The sequence below is a fragment of the Gigantopelta aegis genome, unplaced genomic scaffold, assembly GCF_016097555.1.
Source record: "Gigantopelta aegis isolate Gae_Host unplaced genomic scaffold, Gae_host_genome ctg2939_pilon_pilon:::debris, whole genome shotgun sequence".
Lineage (NCBI taxonomy): Eukaryota > Metazoa > Mollusca > Gastropoda > Neomphalida > Peltospiridae > Gigantopelta > Gigantopelta aegis.
In genome coordinates this window covers 40,192-54,077 of record NW_024533105.1, presented here as the reverse complement: position 1 = coordinate 54,077, position 13,886 = coordinate 40,192, and the positions used below count along the sequence as shown (strand labels likewise).

The following is a 13,886-nucleotide window of genomic DNA, read 5'->3' as shown; positions in this document are numbered from 1 at the left end:
AAATATGTACTATTGTTGAGATTTATACATTTTGAATATAATTATTTAAAAACAGGTGAGGAAAAGCCTTTTTTTCATTATGTTTTGATGTTTTCCAAATACCTACCCCTCAATTTCAGCTTCTCTCCTTCATTACCAACGTAATTGAAGGAGACAAACTCTTTGTCAAGGTCTGACATCGCTTGTAATAGCGTCGTATTACAGGCACCTATTTCTCTAACTAACAATACACGAGGAGGGTTGGAAAAACACTTGCGAGCCACACCTCTAGTAATCTTTTGTTTCCGCTGTTTACACGTGTTCTCTTTAACTGTGATTGGTCTATGTTAAAGGATGGCAGAGAGTGATAATTCTGTTAACAATGGCCAAGTAGGATACCATCAAGTGAAGACGACATATGAAGGCTGAAGAATGGAAGGAGAAAGCGAATAAGAGCTTTAAAGGTGATGGCCAACTGATACCACACCAAATTTATTGTGTTCTTGTCAATCAAACATAATGTACATGTAAATAAAATGGAATCACAAGAATGTAACAATACCATTTGGAATTATCTCTCTCTACATTACAATTTTAGATATTAGATTTTTTTAATGGTACCTAAATGTAGACATGCCCTCTTTAATTAAACTCTGATTTTTGAGTCCTTATGAATAAGTAAAAAATATTAACGGAAGTTTGCCTTATTATAAAGTAATAGTAATATATGTTTTTATTATACATTTTTCATACATGATAATGTACAAGGACAAGGATCTATTGCCAGCCATTTTCCCAGTGTGGATGGACTTATGCAAGACCTTAAGTATAAGACATGTATAATGTGTGTGTGTTTTATTACAGGGAAGCACTTTCAAGAAGCAATTGATCACTAATACTAAAGCTATGAGCTTAATCCAACAATAGCTGTGTATTATGGGAATAGAAGTTTTGCTAACATGAAAATGGAGAGTTATGGATTTGCTTTAACTGATGCTAACAAAGCATTAGAGTTAGATTAAAACATATATTAAGGTAACTATTAGATAGATGGATGGATAATGACATATGACTGACAATAGATGAACCAATACATGAATTGCTTAAATAAAAAATGGCAGAAAATAGATCAGCGATACAAGGATTGAACTTGTAGACTATAGGAGTTGTCACATGATCGCATAACACGTGAAAACTCGGAGTAACAGCAACAAAGCGAGAGCTCTGTTCTTTTGTCCTTCAATCCTGGTCTAACCGCTCTGTCTAAATGATATCAACCACTCTTCAAACAGACCTAGATACTCCTAGTATATATATATATATATATATTATATAATTCTATATATATATATTGTAATATACTTTATATTATTTAGGGTATATTATAGAAGAGCCAGTGCTAACATGGCACTAGGCAAGTTTTAAACTTGCCCTACGAGATTTTGAGGCAGTCAAAAAGGCCAAACCACGAGACCCAGATGCTCTCGTAAGTAATATATAATATTATTATTTATATGAATTAGTCTCTGTATAATAATAGGCTAAATACAATGAGTGTTCTAAGATAGTTCGTCAACAAGCATTTGCTAGAGCTATTGCAGTAGATACTGACAAGAAAAACGCTGTCAGAAAACTATCAATTTAGATACCATGAGTAAGGATTATATCCATTGTTGGCAATGTATCTGTCCATATACTTTAAAAATTTATCCATTTATTACTTTACATATGTCCATTTAACATACAATGTATCTATTTTGTGAATGAAATATGTGTCCATATTTAGAAGTTGAAGATGATTATAAAGGACCTTGTTTAGACGGTACTATTATACTCTGATTTTATGACAGATCTTTTAGAATGGTTTAAAAGTCAAAAAATACTTCACAAAAAATATGCTTACAAAATAATTTTACAGGTCAAAGAGATTTTGCATCTCTACCTTCATTGGTAGATGTCACCATACCTGAGGTAATATTAAACTAATCAGATCATTCTACATTATTTTTTAAGTTATTTATTTTTAGTGTAACAAATTTACAGTATGTGGTGATATTCATGGCCAATTTTATGATCTACTTAACCTTTTTGAACTCAATGGTTTGCCCTCATCTGATAACCCCTATGTATCCATAGTAACGTACACCATCTCAAAATTTACATTTACTCATTGAAAAGTATTCTTCTAATTCATAGTGTAGTTATTTAATGGAGATTTTGTTGATAGAGGGTCTTTTCAGTGGAAGTTATTTTAACTCTTTTAGGTTTTAAGTTATTGTATCCTGATCATTTCCATATGTCAAGAGGTACTGATGTAGTATGCTTTAGTATAATATAATATGTCTATATTTGTGTAATGGTGTTTATTCTAGTTCATAAGCTTGTTTGATATAGGGTAACCATGAATCAGAAACGATGAATCAAATGTATGGTTTTGAAGGAGAAGTTAAACAAAAGTGAGTTATATTATAGGTAGACAGTTATAATAAGATTTTAGTACAATGCTCTTAATTCTCATGTATTGACAATGAAATTGTGTTTTTTCTTAATATTATAAACTACTTAATGTTATGTTATAATGTTTAATTTTTATTCATGTAGATATACTAGTCAAATGGCTGAGCTTTTTACTGAAGTATTCAACTGGTTACCATTGTCACATATCATTGATAAAAAGTATTAGTAAGTCAATCATTAGTATTAAATTAGTTATGAATATAACACTACATTTAGTTGTTATAAGTATTCTAATAGCTAATATCTTACAAAGTTTCATATTATAAATATTCATTACTTACTACATATCATATCAATGATCCTATCTATGCTAGGTAATACATGGTGGGTTTATTAGTACTGATGATGTCACATTAGATGACTTAAGAAAAATGATAGAAATAGACAACCTCCTGAGGAGGTAAGTGACCATGTGAGTCAATCAATTTGATTGGTTAGTTCTATCATTACACTATTATGATGTATTTGTATGTAGGTCTAATGTGTGAATTGTTGTGGTCAGATCCTCAAATTTGGTGGAGTAATGAATATAATTAACAGCTGTTGTCATTTTAGTCATAGCCGGGTAGAGGTCCAAGTAAAAGAGGTGTGGCTTTACAATTTGGACCAGATGTTACTGAGAAATGTTTGTATGAAAAATGGTTTAGGTAAGCAAATTTAATGTTAGTATTATTTTCACTAAGTTAACTTAGTGATTGATTCTTTACTGTTTTGTCTTTCATGTTGTAACATTGTATAATATTTCCATGTCTATTCTTTGACTAATAATTTATTGTTTTAATGAATCTTTTAAATATATTACTAATATATAATGTAATTGTCCTTTAGTTATTTCTATGTCTTTATTTAGAGATGATTGTTAGAAGTCATGAAGTTAAAGAAGATGGATATGAAGTAGCTCATAAAGGACGTTGTATTACAGTATTTTCAGCTCCTAACTACTGGTATGTAAAACTATATTGAATATATATATATTTATATATACATAGTTATATATAATTGTTAATTACACAAACAAACTATGAATACTATTTTAAGAGTTCTTGACCTCAAAAATAAAGAGCAAATTATGTGATGAAACCTTATTAGCATATGTCAATCATGTTATTACTTTATTTATTGAAAATAGCCAATCTATTTTATTACAGTATAAAAAATAATTCCTGTCACTTGTTGCCTGACCATTGCATGGTATTGGATATATACTTGGTATATTGATTGTCTAATTCTATCCTATTCCACATGTAGTGATCAAATGGGTAACAAAGGAGCTTATATCACATTTACTAAGACCTTAAACCTCAATTTACCACTTATGAGGCTGTGGTAAGTCAACTATACAACTAAAGAAATGTTCATATTTTTTTCATGTATTATTTAGCCTCATCCTAATGTCAAAACCAATGCAGTATGCAAGTCCTCTGTTTGGGATTGTTATCATAAACTATAATGTTTTGTTGTCTTTGTTAAAAACATATTACTTAAAAGCTAATTTGATATAATATTACTCTAACTAGAAGTAATTGGACTAATTAAGTACATGTGTTCACTACACGCTGTGTGTAAAGCCATCTGTCTTATAACTATATTGATTGTTAAAAACATTCACTAACCAACCCAGTGAAATTCATAAAGTTCTGCATGGTTATTAAACAATAAATATTATATCCCAAGAATATAGGGAAATAATATATTATGTACCTGAAATGAATTTGTGTCTGTGTTATCTCTCAAATATACTAGTATACACTTACACACTTATGTGATATCTAGAAGGTATAAACGTTTAAGTATTAGGGACATTGATTTGTATAATAGTATAATACTCTCAAGTATAATGATACTTTTGTCAGACTCTAAACAATTTCAGTTGTGGCTTGTGTATATGTGTCATGAATTGAGTTATGACATTAGTAATCTCTACATCTTCACATGTTCTTCATATCCATTTGATTTAACATGAACATTGTGTCCATGTGTACTATTCAATAAATTTTACCTATACTTCTCATTGCATACAAACAACATATAACTTTTGACATAAATCACTTTACACAGGTGTCTGCTATAAGTATATGCCAAGTTATCTGTGGACAAGACCAAGTTTCCCTATAGGCGGGCAATATGCTGTTTTTGGTTCTTGTATGGCCTTTGGGTGTGCTTAGTAGTATTCAGGTGACTATCACTGTGGGCATATACTATACTTTTCCCAAAAGACAGACACTATACTGTTTTTGTTTTCATATGGTCACAGTGGGCATTTTTGTTTACTTAATAAATATGTTCTAGCACTTTCTTAGAAAATATCTCACCAACCAATACACTTATAAGGTATACATGACCACTATATTGACTAGGTAGTTTCTAATAAGAAACTTAGTACAATGTATAGAAGCAAGTTATAATTAATAATAATATTATACCTTAAACTTGTAAATATAGCCACTTAATAGTTTCATGTTATTGGTGATGATGTAAGTACACAAACAAAACATTACAGGTCTAGTAGTTAGTCCCCATATATTGTTAGGTTGTATGCATGTAGTTCAGGTTACATTTCAGGATGTGTATAACATTATGAGATATATGTACTCCCAACCAGACCTCTAGGTCTACGTAAATACTCTATTCAGTAGTGGCTATTTATATGTATTTTGAAGCAAATTATGAGAATGGTATTATCATGACAACAATATCATCAACCATTTTGCAACAGGACGTGACATGTTGTATCTCCTAATTAATAAACTATGAATAATAATTAGGAGATTACTGATAAACGTAGACCAATCCAGTATAAATCTCATCGAGCTGTCTTGAGAATTAAAGATGGAATTAGTGACAACGAACAACTCACTAATAATTGTAATGAGTCCTTTTCTAATAAAGAAAGGAATCACTTAGTGATAGCCATGTCATCTTCTGGTGCTGTGTTCTGCTGTCTTCTGTTTGATTGCAGTTATAGTAGTTTTGTGTTTTAAATTCCACAAAATACTTAGTCTATCGATTAGCACTCTATCAAGTCTTGTCTTGTCTTGCATTTAGTGTGTGTGAAGTAACTGCAAATAATGAATATCAATTATTTTGATCATGACAATACATATCGCGGCATTGCCTGTCGATTTACAGCCTTCATAGTTACACACGCTGTGTGGATAAAACTTCTCCTAACACTATGTCTAGTATTTCACATATATATTAGTGCAGTATATTTGAAAAACTTTGAGAAATTGGAAATAGTGTATATAGCTATATCTTTGTCAATTCCTGGAATCATTGCTTCCATTCCACTAATTACTGAGTATTATGACTTGGCAGGAGGTTGGTGTTGGATTAGAGATTATAAAAATAATTGTCCCAGTGAAAAAGACACATTTGGAATTATACAACAATTTACACTGTGGTATGTTCCATTATTTATCTCTCTTGTTACATGTCTAATAGCTTCGGTCATTATTATAATTAAATATTACTGTTGGAGACATTGGACATGTTGCCACAAGACAGAACCAGATGTCAACGAAAATCCTAACAAGAAAGCTGTAAAAAGCTCCTACCATTATTAATATATCCCATTATATTTTTTATATTAACTTCGTTCCTTTAGCTAACCGGATCCATGGAGCCATATCTTCACGTGACAGCTTTGGTTTGATGATGACCCATGCAATAACAGAAGCATTGTGGGGAACTTTCTCTGCTTTGGTACTTTGGGGACATGTAGCATGTGTAGTATGTAAGAGAAAGAATGTTCCTTATGAAACACTTTCTCCTTCTGAATCCACTCTGTTATCTCTACAAGTGCAATGAGTAGTTATAATGAAATCCCTAATGGAGAATCAGAGGATGAAAGTGATACTGACTAATTCTTTTACTTCATTTGTGATTCCTGATTAACTTAGTTCAATTGTATAGTTAATTGAATTTTGATTATGTAACCGAAAAGTTTATAATATTTTTTGTTGCCAATAATAGGGTTTAATATCTTCAATTACTGGTTAATTATCACAAGAATTATATTGTAGTGGCTATTTGTCTGGTACGAAGTCATACCTTCAAACTATTACTGGTCTAGTAAGAGTGATCAATCCATGACCAGGAGAAACTATAATTTGGTATCTATGTCCAGATAGCTACTCAACTCTTACTGACAACGTTTTTGATGGATGACTTTATCAGATTAATACCCAAATGTGTGTTTCTGATCATTGTTTAACATAATACAAGAGTTAAAACTACGGTAGATAACATTTTCCTGCAGATTGGGGACAGTTTCCCTGAACTTGGCAACTCAGATGGATGAGTTATGGAAGATTTTTTGAAAGTCTTATAGTATACATGACGAAAACCCTGTTGATGAACTTTTTAAGTGTCTAACATATAAACACTTGAGCTTTTATTAGCATGTGTTTACCAGACCTTTTTTCTAAGTAAAAAGGACTAACCTCACCCAGACTATTATTATATTATACAAGTATAGACATGATATATTAAAAGGCTATCTCAAGAGAATTGCATGGACATATACACACTAATACTAGTGAAATCTTTTTGATGAAATAGCCCAAATTATGCTTACACAAACCATGTAAAAGCAGTGTGTTTTACAGTTGGACCTGATGTTAATGGCTTAGGTAAACAAATTTATTGCAAGTTTATTTCACTAAAGAAGATAGATATGAAGTAGCCTCATAAGACATTGTATTACAGTATTCTCAAGTTATAATTTGGTACATATAAATTATTCGGTGTTATACAATAAATTATATGCTTTGATATGTGCAAGTATTATAGGCAATTAATATTATCCAAGTAATTATCCTCCTTTTTTAAACAAGCTGACAGTAGTGAGTACTGTGTGGTATGATGTTCTGTTGTGTGAACATTACTATAGTTATTCCAATGATGTTTATATATAAAAGGTGATAAATTACTAAGTTGTAAGACCAACAATTCATATTATAATCTCATATTTCTTCAACATTGAATATTTGACTGTATATCTTTGTCTGATACACACATGTAGTGGTCAGATGGTAATGAAGGAGATTATATCACAATTCTTAGGATACCTTTAGCTCAGTTAAGTTCACAACTTATGAGGCTGTGGTAAGTCAAACCTTACAACTTAAACCATGCATGTGCTATGTACTAGATCCTTTTCTCTAAGCAAAGGGGTAAGCTCATAGACTACTATTATATTATACATGTATAACCAATGGTATGATATATTAAAAGGCTATCTTCAGTAGGAAATTAGATGGACATATATAATATATACACTAGTAGTTAACATTAGTGTTGACAAATAACCAAATTATGCTTACAAAAAACATGTAAAAGGGTGTGTTGTACATTTGGACCTGATTTATCTGAGAAAAGGCTTAGATAAGCAAATTTATTGTCATTATCATTTTCATTAAGTTAATCATTCTTGATTATTTACTGTTTGTCTTCATATTTTAACATGTATATTTCCACTTATTTCTATGCCTTTATTTAGAGATGATTGTTAGAAGTCATGAAGTTAAAGAGGATTGATATGAAGTAGCTCATAAAGGATGTTGTATTACAGTATTTTCAGCTCCTAACTACTGGTAATGTAAATATACATATAAATTATTTGGTGTTATACAATAAATTATATGCTTTGATTTTGTAATAATTATTGCAATTAATATTATCCAATTAATTATCTTGGAATTATTAAACAAGCTGACAGTAGTGATAGTACTGTGTGGTATGATGTTCTGTTATGTGAACATTACTATAGTTATTTCAATGATGTCTATATGAAAGGTGATAAATTACTAAGTTGTAAGACCAATATTCATTATCAGTGGTGGAGAACTAGGGGGGGTAGGGGGGGCTCTGCCCCTTACTATTTGATTTTTGACTGTGTGATATAGAAGTATGCATGATGAATTCCATTCCTCACTAAAAAACTGGGTGAAAAATAATTTGATTAATCAAATAATCAACCAGCTGTATATGAATCAATAACATTCACGGTTTTGGTATGCTAAAGTTAATTGCTCAAAGAAGCTAAGTGTGACAATTGTTAAGAGAGTATGACATTATTTAATAAATGTTCACTCATCGGATAAACCCATTTATACAATACATTATGCTATCACATTTGGTTATTAAAAGGCAGCGGGCTAAGTTAAAGAATGACTGTAGAGATATAATGCAAAAAGACAATCACACATATTGTAATTTATAATATGATATTTCCTCAACATGAATATTTGACTATGTAGCTGGTATATTGGTGTCTGATACACACATATAATAAGTAGATAGATAACAAAAAGAGATTATATCACATTTAATTCAGAGGACATCTTAACCTCAGTTGACTACTTATGAGCTGTGGTAAGTCAACTATATAACTAAAGAAATGTTCATATTTTTTTCATGTAGCCTCCTCCTAATGTCAAACCAATGCAGTATTTGGTGTTTATTTCTAGTTCATAAGCTTGTTTTGACATAGGTAACCATGAATCAGAAACGATGAATCAAATGTATGGTTTTGAAGGAGAAGTTAACAAAGTGAGTTATATTATAAATAGATAGTTATAATCTTTAAGGATATTAATACAATGCTTTATTTTTATCTTATTTCTGTTGCATTGACAATGAATTGTGTTTTTACTTTAATATTAAAAAAATTTAATGTTATAATGTTTAATTTTTTATTCATGTAGATATACTAGTCAAATGGCTGAGCTTTTTACTGAAGTATTCAACTGGTTACCATTGTCACATATCATTGATAATAAAGTATTAGTAAGTCAATAATTAGTATTAAATAGTTTACTATATGGACATAAAAATTATGAATATAATATTGTACAGTTTTTGTTATAAGTTATCTTAATAATGAATATCTAAAAAGTTTCATATTTATCAACATTCATTTACTTAACTACATCATCATATCAATGATCCTATCTATGCTAGGTAATACATGGTGGTTTATTTAGTACTGATGATGTCACATTAGATGACTTAAGAAAAATTGATAGAAATCGACAACCTCCTGAGGAGGGTAAGTGACCATGTGAGTCAATCAATTTGATTGGTTAGTTCTATCATTACACTATTATGATGTATGTTGTAGGTCTAATGTGGTGAATTGTTGTGGTCAGATCCTCAAATTTTGGTGAGTAATGAATATAATTAAACAGCTGTTGTCATTTTAGTCATAGCGGGTAGAGGTCCAAGTAAAAGAGGTGTGGCTTTACAATTTGGACCAGATGTTACTGAGAAATTTTTGTATGAAAAATGGTTTAGGTAAGCAAATTTAATGTTAGTATTATCTTCACTAAGTTAACTTAGTGATTGATTCTTTACTGTTTTGTCTTTCATGTTGTAACATTGTATATATTTCCATGTCTATTCTTTGACTAATAATTTATTGTTTTAATGAATCTTTTAAATATATTATTAAATATATATTATGTAATTATTTTTTGTTATTACTATGTCTTTATTTAGAGATGATTGTTAGAAGTCATGAAGTTAAAGAAGATGGATATGAAAGTAGCTCATAAAGGACGTTGTATTACAGTATTTTCAGCTCCTAACTACTGGTATGTAAACTATATTGAATATATATATATTATATATACATAGTTATATATATATATAGATATATAGATATAGATATATATGGTACATATATATTGTGGTTCAATTTATATTATGTTATTATTTATGATATTACTCAACTATCCTCCCTTTTCTTGGAATTGTTAGTTACACAAACAAACTATGAATACTATTTTAAGAGTACTTGACCTCAAAAATAAAGAGCAAATTATGTGATGAAACCTTATTAGCATATGTCATCATGTTATTACTTTATTTATTGAAAATAGTCAATCTATTTTATTAGTATAAAAATAATTCATGTCACTTGTTGCCTGACCATTGCATGGTATTGTATATAATACATGTACATTGATTGTCTAATTCTATCCTATTTCCACATGTAGTGATCAATGGGTAACAAAGGAGCTTATATCACATTTACTAAAGATCTTAAACCTCAATTACCACTTATGAGGCTGTGTAAGTCAACTATATAACTAAAGAAATGTTCATGTTTTTTTCATGTATTATTTAGCCTCATCCTAATGTCAAACCAATGCAGTATGCAAGTCCTCTATTTGGATTGTTATCATAAACTATAATGTTTTGTTGTCTTTGTTAAAAAACACATTACTTACAAACTAAATGGATATAATATTACTCTAACTAGAAGTAATTGGATTAATTAAGTACATGTGTTCACCACACACTGTGTGTAAAAAGCCATCTGTCTTATTGATTGGTATAAGCATTCACTAACTAACAGTGAAATTCATAAAGTTCTGGATGGTTATCAAACAATAAATATTATATCCCAAGAATATAGGGGGAAATAATATATTATGTACCTGGATGAAATGAAATGAAATGAACTTGTATCTGTGTTACTTCTCAAAATCTAATGTGCTAGTATACACTTCCATGTGATATCTAGAAGATATAAAAGTTTAAGTAATTAGGATATGAATTTGTATAATATTATAAAATATGATGATATTTCATATCAGACTCTAAACACTTTCAGTTGTGGCTTGTATATATATGATGTGAATTGAGTTATGATATCAATAATTTTTCATCTTCACATGTTCTTCATACTCATTTTTTTGACATGAGCATTGTGTCCATGTGTACTAAATAGATTTGGCCTATACTTCATATTGCATACACTATAATAATTAATACTACTATTAGTAATGTAAACAATATATAACTTTGATATATATCAGTTTACACAGGTGTCTGCCGTGGGTATGCACCAAGTTATCTGCGACAAGACTAAGTTTCCCTATAGCTATAGGCGGGCAATATACTGCTTCTGGTTCTTATATGGCCACTTTGGGAGTAGCTTAGCAATAATCAGGTGACTACTGCTGTAGGCATATACTATACTTTCCCAATAGGCAGACACTATGTTCTCGTGTGGTCACAGTGGGCATGTTTCATTTATATTGAAATTCCTCTGAATATGTTCTAGCACTTTTCTTAGAAAATATCTCACCAACCAATACACTTATAAGGTATACATGACCACTATATTGACTAGGTAGTTTCTAATAAGAAACTTAGTAGAATGTATAAAAGCAAGTTATAATCAATAATCATATTATACTTTAAACTTGTAAATATAGCCACTTAATAGTTCATGTTATTGGTGCTGATGTAAATATACAAACAAAAAGGTTAAAGGTCTATTACTCAGTCCCCATATATTGTTAGGATTTGCATGCATGTAGTTCAGGTTACATTTCAGGATGTGTATAATATTATGAGGTCAGGGTTTCATTTAGGGGGGGGAGGCAGGGGCATTTTGCCCCCCTTGCCAGAGCCTCCCCCCCCGCTTGGAAATTAGGTTAGCCATTTTTTTCAAGGGGTAATTGGATGTAATGAATACAGAACTGAAACTCAACACAAGGAATATACAACATAAGATAACCTTAGGCTAAACACAAGGAGAATGTACACCCAATAGTCTATGGGTGTTAAATTACTCCTAAGTGTCTTATCAGCACCAGTAATATGGTCATCTCATCATGTCATTTGAAAACCACAAATGGTCTGAAAATGTGCCAGACGCGATCTCAGAGGGTCTAAGATTCAAAAATTTTCTGGGGGGGCATGCCACCAGACCCCTCTAGAGGGCACGCTTTCGCGCGCAGTCCCTTCACCCCCCTAAATTTTCTCTAAGTATTATTTTGCTACCCCTTGTCGATTTTTCTAAATGAAACCCTGGAGGTATATATACTCAAAACCAAACCTCTAGTCTCATAAAATACTCCATTCATTAGTGGCCTTGAGCATATATATTTTGAAGTATGTTATCTGTAGACAAAACTAAGTTTCCATGTAGGCAGGCACTATACTGTTAATATAGGTTCTGGTGTGGTTACAATGGGCATGTTTCATTTACTTAAAAGTTCCTCTGAATATGTTCTATACCACTTTTGGATGTAATGAATATATATATATATATGTATATGTATGTATGTATGTATGTATGTATGTATGTATGTATGTATGTATGTATATATTGTGGTTCAATTTATATTATGTTATTATTTATGATATTACTCAACTATCCTCCCTTTTCTTGGAATTGTTAGTTACACAAACAAACTATGAATACTATTTTAAGAGTTCTTGACCTCAAAAATAAAGAGCAAATTATGTGATGAAACCTTATTAGCGTATGTCATCATGTTATTACTTTATTTATTGAAAATAGTCAATCTATTTTATTAGTATAAAAATAATTCATGTCACTTGTTGCCTGACCATTGCATGATATTGGATATATACATGTACATTGGTTGTCTAATTCTATCCTATTCCCACATGTAGTGATCAAATGGGTAACAAAGGAGCTTATATCACATTTACTAAAGATCTTAAACCTCGATTTACCACTTATGAGGGCTGTGGGTAAGTCAACTATACAACTAAAGAAATGTTCATATTTTTTATGTATTATTTAGCCTCATCCTAATGTCAAACCAATGCAGTATGCAAGTCCTCTATTTGGATTGTTATCATAAACTATAATGTTTTGTTATCTTTGTTAAAAACATATTACTTAAAAACTAATTGGATATAATATTACTCTAACTAGAAGTAATTGGATTAATTAAGTACATGTGTTCACTACACACTGTGTGTAAACCCATCTGTCTTATAACTATATTGATAGTTAAAAACATTCACTAACCAACACAGTGAAATTCATAAAGCTCTGCATGGTTATTAAACAATAAATATTATATCCCAAGAATATAGGGGGAAATAATATATTATGTACCTGAAATGAACTTGTGTCTGTGTTATCTCTCAAATATACTAGTATACACTTACACACTTATGTGATACCTAGAAGGTATAAAACGTTTAAGCATTAGGGACATTGATTTGTATAATAGTATAATACTGTCAAGTATGATGGTATTTCTTGTCAGACTCTAAACAATTTCAGTTTGTAGCTTGTGTATATGTGTCATGAATTGAGTTATGACATTAGTAATCTCTACATCTTCACATGTTCTTCATGTCCATTTGATTTAACATGAACATTGTGTCCATGTGTACTATTCAATAAAATTTGCCTATACTTCTTATTGCATACAAACAACATATAGCTTTTGACATAAATCACTTTACACAGGTGCCTGCTATAAGTATGTGCCAAGTTATCTGTGGACAAGACCAAGTTTCCCTATAGGCGGGCATATATTGCTTCTGGTTCTTATATGGCCACTTTGGGAGTAGCTTAGCACTATTCAGGTGACTATCACTATGGT

At 30.6% G+C, this 13,886-nt stretch overlaps 1 pseudogene; it reads left to right on the top strand.

Moving 5' to 3' along the window:
- Window positions 1-397: 397 nt before the first annotated feature.
- LOC121391772 lies at window positions 398-13,130 on the top strand (annotated as a pseudogene).
- Window positions 13,131-13,886: the final 756 nt, after the last annotated feature.